Source organism: Arachis hypogaea, chromosome 17 (assembly GCF_003086295.3).
Source record: "Arachis hypogaea cultivar Tifrunner chromosome 17, arahy.Tifrunner.gnm2.J5K5, whole genome shotgun sequence".
Classification (NCBI taxonomy): domain Eukaryota; kingdom Viridiplantae; phylum Streptophyta; class Magnoliopsida; order Fabales; family Fabaceae; genus Arachis; species Arachis hypogaea.
The window spans coordinates 36252377-36258376 of NC_092052.1; positions in this window are offsets into that span (position 1 = coordinate 36252377).

Below are 6000 nucleotides of genomic sequence, written 5' to 3' on the forward strand. Positions count from 1 at the left end.
AATCAATCAATTCATTCATACAACATTCATTCATTCACAATTTTAGGTTTTAGATGTAGTTTTCTAGAGAGAGAGACTCTCTCCTCTCTCTAGGTTTTAGGATTTAGAATTTCTCTTAGTTTATGGTTTATTCCGTCTCAATTCCAGGTTCAATGTTCTTTTAATTTATGTTCTCTTCTACTTTTATTTATTCTAAGCATTCTAGTTCATCTATTTCTCTTGTTAATGACTTATGTTGCTATTTGGTTTATAAATTCTTATGTTCAATTTGATTTTCTATTTAATACAATTTGAGGTATTTCAGATTTAATATTACTTTCTTCAAAGTCATGTTATTGATGCTTTTAATTTAATTTAGATTTCTCTTCCTTTGCTTTGGTTGAGTAATTGGTGACACTTGAGTTATCAAACTCAGTTGTTGATTGAAAATTGGAATTTGCTGATTGATTTGGATCCCTCTAAAGCTAGTCTTTCCATAGGAGTTGACTAGGATTTGAGGAATCCCATTGATTGGTCCACTTGACTTTCTTTTATTTAGTAAGGGTTAACTAAGTGGGAGCAATAAACAATTCTCATCACACTTGATAAGGATAACTAGGATGAGATTTTCAGTTCTTATACCTTGCAATGGTTTTCATGATAATTAATTTACTTTCTTGCCAGTTTATTTTCTTCTTCCCTATTTCAAAAACCCAAAAAGATACTTTTCCATAACCAATAATAAATCATACTTCCCTGCGATTCCTTGAGAGACGACCTGAGGTTTAAATACTTCGGTTATAAATTTTATTGGGTTTGCTTTAGTGGCAAACAAGTTTTTGTACCAAAGGATTCTTTGCTGGTTTAGAAACTATACTTGTAACGAGAAATTATTTGTGAATTTCTTTACTAGCAAGAATCTAATCGTCATTGTCCTTATTGTGCTTGAGGCTCTGCAATATCCTAGTAATTCTGAGGGATGTATGAGAGTTGATCTTATTGAGCCACTAGTTCAAGAAGTATTTGAAGCTGAAGAGCTAGATGGTATTCTGGAATCCCCTTCTGAGAATAATTTGCTTGAAATTGATGAATCATCACCTCAGGGGAAGAAGCCACACATGCCTACTACAGAGGAAAGGCCTCCAAAGCTTGAGTTAAAGCCCTTGCCTCCCTCTTTGAAGAATACATTTCTAGGTGAGCATGATTCTTATCCAGTGATTATTAGCTCTTCTCTGAGGCATGAGGAAGAGGAAGCATTGTTGCAAGTGCTTAAGAGTCATGAAACAGCTCTTGGGTGGACCATTAGTGACTTGAAGGGGATTAGTCTGGCTAAGTATATGCACAAGATCTTACTTGAGGAGGTTGCTAAACTGGTAGTGCAACCACAAAGGTGGCTCAATCCAACCATGAAAGAAGTGGTCCAAAAAGAGGTTATGAAGCTTTGGAAAGCCTGGATAATTTACCCAATTTTTGACAGTCCATGGGTGAGTCCTGTGTAAGTGGTTCCCAAGAAAAGAGGGGTAACAGTGGTCAAGAATGAGAAGAATGAGCTTATTCTTATAAGAACCATCACGGGGTGGCGCATGTGTATTGATTACAGGAGGTTCAACAGCGCAACAAGGAAGGATCACTTTTTCTTGCCTTTCATTGATCAGATGCTTGAGAGGTTAGCCGGACATGCTTTTTACTATTTTCTAGATGGTTATTTTGGCTATAATTAGATTGTAGTGGACCCTCAAGATAAAGAGAAGACGACATTCACATTCCCCTTTGGTGTATTTGCTTACCAGAGGATGCCGTTTGGACTGTGTAATGCCCCAGCAACTTTTTAGATGTGCATGCTTTCCATATTTTCTGACACGGTTAAAACGTTTGTTGAGGTATTTATGGATGGTTTTTCTATATTTGGTAATTCTTTTGATTCCTACCTGAGACATCTTTCCTTAGTCTTGAAGCGGTGCCAAGAAACAAACCTTGTTTTGAATTGGGAAAAAATTTATGGTAATTGAAGGTATTGTTCTTGGGCACCGGATTTCAAGTAAAGAAATTGAGGTTGATAAAGCTAAGGTGGAGGTGATTGAAAAACTACCACCACCCAGTAGTGTAAAGGCAATCCGGAGTTTCTTGGGACATGCAGGATTTTATAGGAGATTTATAAAGGATTTTTCTATAATTGCTAAGCCTTTGAGCAACCTCTTGGTTGCGGACATTCCTTTTTGTTTTGATGATGATTGTTTGCATGCTTTTGAGACTCTAAAAGCTAGGCTTGTCTCTGCTCCCATCATATCTCCTGCTAACTGAGATTTACCGTTTGAATTGATATGTGATACTAGTGATCATGCCATAGGAGCTGTCTTGGGACAGAGACAAGATAAGCTTATGGATGTCATTTACTATGTTACTTGTGTGCTAAATGACGCGCAAAAAATTACATAACTACGAAAAAAGAATTATTAGCTATAGTTTATGCTTTTGATAAATTTAGGTCCTATTTGATTGGTTATAAGTTAACTGTTTTTATTGACCATGCTACTCTTAAGTACCTTCTAATTAAATAGGATGCTGCACTAAGGTTGATTAGGTGGATGCTCCTTCTTTAGGAGTTTGATATTGAGATTAGAGACCAGAAAGGGTTAGAAAACCAGGTGGCTAACCATCTTTTCAGGATTGAGCCTGAAAAAGGAAAGCAAAAGTCCGCTCCTGTAACTGAGACCTTCCCAGATGAGCACTTTTTATGATTCAGAGGGCTCTGCAGTTTGCAGATATTGCAAACTACAAGGCCATGAGGTTCATTCCCAAGGATATACTAAACAGTAAGTTAAAAGGCTTTTAAATGATGCAAAGTACTTCTTGTGGAAAGAACGTTATCTTTTTATGAGATGCTTAGATGTTATAATCTGGCATTGTGTCTTAGATGATAAAACACAACAGATTCTTTGGCATTGTCATGGTTCCCAGTATGAAGGCCACTTTGGTGGTGAGAGGACAGCAACTAAGGTCCTCCAGAGCGGTTTTTATTGACCAACTCTCTTTAGAGATGCTCCGGATTTTGTGATGAACTATGACAAGTGCTAGAGAGCGGAGAATCTTCCCCACAACCACGAGATGCCAAGCAAGGAATACTAGAGATTGAGTTTTTTGATGTGTATGGTATTGACTTCATAGGACCCTTTCCACCCTCATACTCAAATAGGTGTATTTTGGTGGCAATGGATTATGTGTCCAAGTGGGTGGAAGCAATGTCTTTACCCACTAATGATGCCAAAATGGTGATGAGCTTTCTTCGGAGGTATATTTTCAGCCACTTTGGTGTTCCAAGGACAATAATTAGTGATGGAGGAAGCCATTTTTGCAACAAACAGTTGGACTCACTTCTTGAGAGATATGGAGTCCATCATAAAGTGGTAACCCCTTATCACCCTTAGACAAGTGGGCAGGTTGAGGTCTCCAATAGAGAACTCAAGAGAATTTTGGAAAAGACCATCAGTACTTCACGGAAGAACTGGGCTAAAAAGCTTGATGATGCTCTCTAGGCGTATCGGACGGCATTCAAGACTCCTATTGGTATGTCCCCAATTAGTTGGTCTATGAGAAGGTCTGTCACTTACTAGTTGAGTTGGAGCATAGAGCATATTCGGCAACAAAGTTCTTGAACTTTGATGCCAAGACCGTAGAAGAAAAGAGGCTCCTTCAACTGAATGAGCTTGATGAGTTTAGAAACTCTGCTTATGAGAATGCCAAGCTCTATAAAGAGAAGATCAAGGTGCGGTATGATAAGAAGATATCCACCGGAGCATTTGAGCTGGGCCAGAAAGTCTTATTGTTCAATTCAAGGCTCAAGCTTTTCCTTGAAAAGTTGAAATCTCGGTGGTCATGACCTTTTGTGGTAACCAAAGTGTCGCCGTATCATATGTAACCTCAGGAAGAAAACTCAGATAGAAGGTTCACTATCAATGGTCAAAAGCTGAAGCACTATCTCGGAGGCAAGATTGATCGTCAGAGGTCTGCTCATTTGTTGACTTAGCAGAGTTGACCGTCAAGCTAGTGACGTTAAAGAAGCGTGTATTGAGAGGCAGCCCAGCTATCCATATCCTTAGTTTTATAGTTATTTTAATTTGGTGTTGATTATTTCTTTCTTCTACTTTCTAGAGTTTTAGTCATGCAAAGTGTTGAAAACAGGAACATGAGAAATCAGAAGGGAAAATAGACCATCCTGAATGACATTGACCTCGGGTGCCCTGGCGCTAAATGCCAAGTTGGGCATTTAGCACCGAGAAGCATGAAAATCGAGACAAGCTCACTAGAGGTGTGGTGCTAAACGCCCTGACCTGGTGTTTAGTGCCACAAGGCATGTAGTTCGAGGCAACCTGACTGTGGAGGTGGCGCTAAAAGCCAGACTGGGTGTTTAGCGCCGAGGAGCAAGAATCCCAAGAATCAGCCACTGTCTCGGTGGCACTAAACGCCAAGATGGGCGTTTAGCGCCAAGGTAGCCACAACATGTGAAGTGCTCTTTGCCTTCTTGGTGCTAAACGCGGACCTGAACGTTTAGCACCAAGCATTTTTCCTAAAAAAAAGTTCTATCGACGCTAAACGCCGCGAGTAGCGCCTGGGCGTCTAATTCGAGGGGGGGCTTGAATTTCGAAAAATAGAATATTCGTGGGCTCCACACTCACCAACCCACTCCCCAATCAGTTTACCACCATTGCCCACCATTCTCCCCCTCTTTTACCGTTACACACACTTCCATTCCATATTTACTTCCTTCAATTCCCATTTTCACTACCCCAACCCCAACCCCCTAATTTAATCCCATTTACTTTTTTCCCTCCTCATCCCCTTCCCCTAACCGAACCCGTCCCCCTTCCATCTATATATAATCCTTTTCTCCTTCCTTTTTCACACAATACAAATTCACTTAACCTTCTCTTATCTTTCTTTTACCTTTCCAATTCCAAACCCATTTTTCTTTTCACTTCCCATACCCCCTCCATTTTCTTTTACTATTCCTACTATTTTCATCTATTCTCCATTATTATTTTCCTTAATTTTATTTTTCACCCATTACCACCATTTCTTTCCTCTTCCTTATATTTTCTTTTTCTTTGCTCGAGGACAAATAAATCTCTTAACTTTGGTGTGGCTGCGCCGCCTTTCTTTTTCATTAACTATTATTTATGGCACCAAGACCGGAGAGTCTTCCTCTAGGAAGAGGAAAGAGATAGTCCCAGTGACCGGTCCATATGATGCAAACCGGTTTAGTTTCAAAGTACATGAGGACCACTTTCATGAAATCACTAGGCAAAAGAAGGTTATTCCGGAGGTCCGGTTTGATCTCAAACTGGATGAATATCTAGAAATTTAGGCTGAAATCCGAAGCAGGGGTTGGGACACACTATTTAACTCAGTGACCGAGGTGGGCCAACTGATGGTCTAAGAGTTTTACAACAATGCTTGGGTCACATACAAGCATGTGAAATGCGTAAATCTTAGCCCCAAGAACTGGCGCACGATAGTCAGACGGCGGATCCTTGAATTTGGCCTACCGAGTGTGAGAGAGACACTCTGCCTACTGGGGATGATGATGAGTCCTATACTGAGAGGATCAACAGCGACCGAAGGCCAGAGCGGATACTTGCAGACATATGCCTTCTGAGAGCACATTGGAGACTCAACTCTGAAGGGCAGCCCTACCAGTTGGGAAGGCACGATTTAAAGCCGGTTGCTAAAGGGTGGTTAGAGTTTATTCAGGGCTCCATCATCCCGACGAACAACCGCTCTGAGGTGACCATAGACCGAGCAGTAGTGATGTACTATATCATGCTCGGGAACAAAGTGGATGTGGAGCGGGTGATTCCACAGGAGATCTATAGCATTGCTTCCAATGCCTCCTTCCACGCCAAGCTAGCGTTCCCACACCTTATCTATCGCCTCTCTGATGTTGCCAGAGTGCGTATTGAGTATGATACACTCATCTCCATAGAGATGCCTATCTCTAAGAAGACTAGTATGCTTTGGAGTATG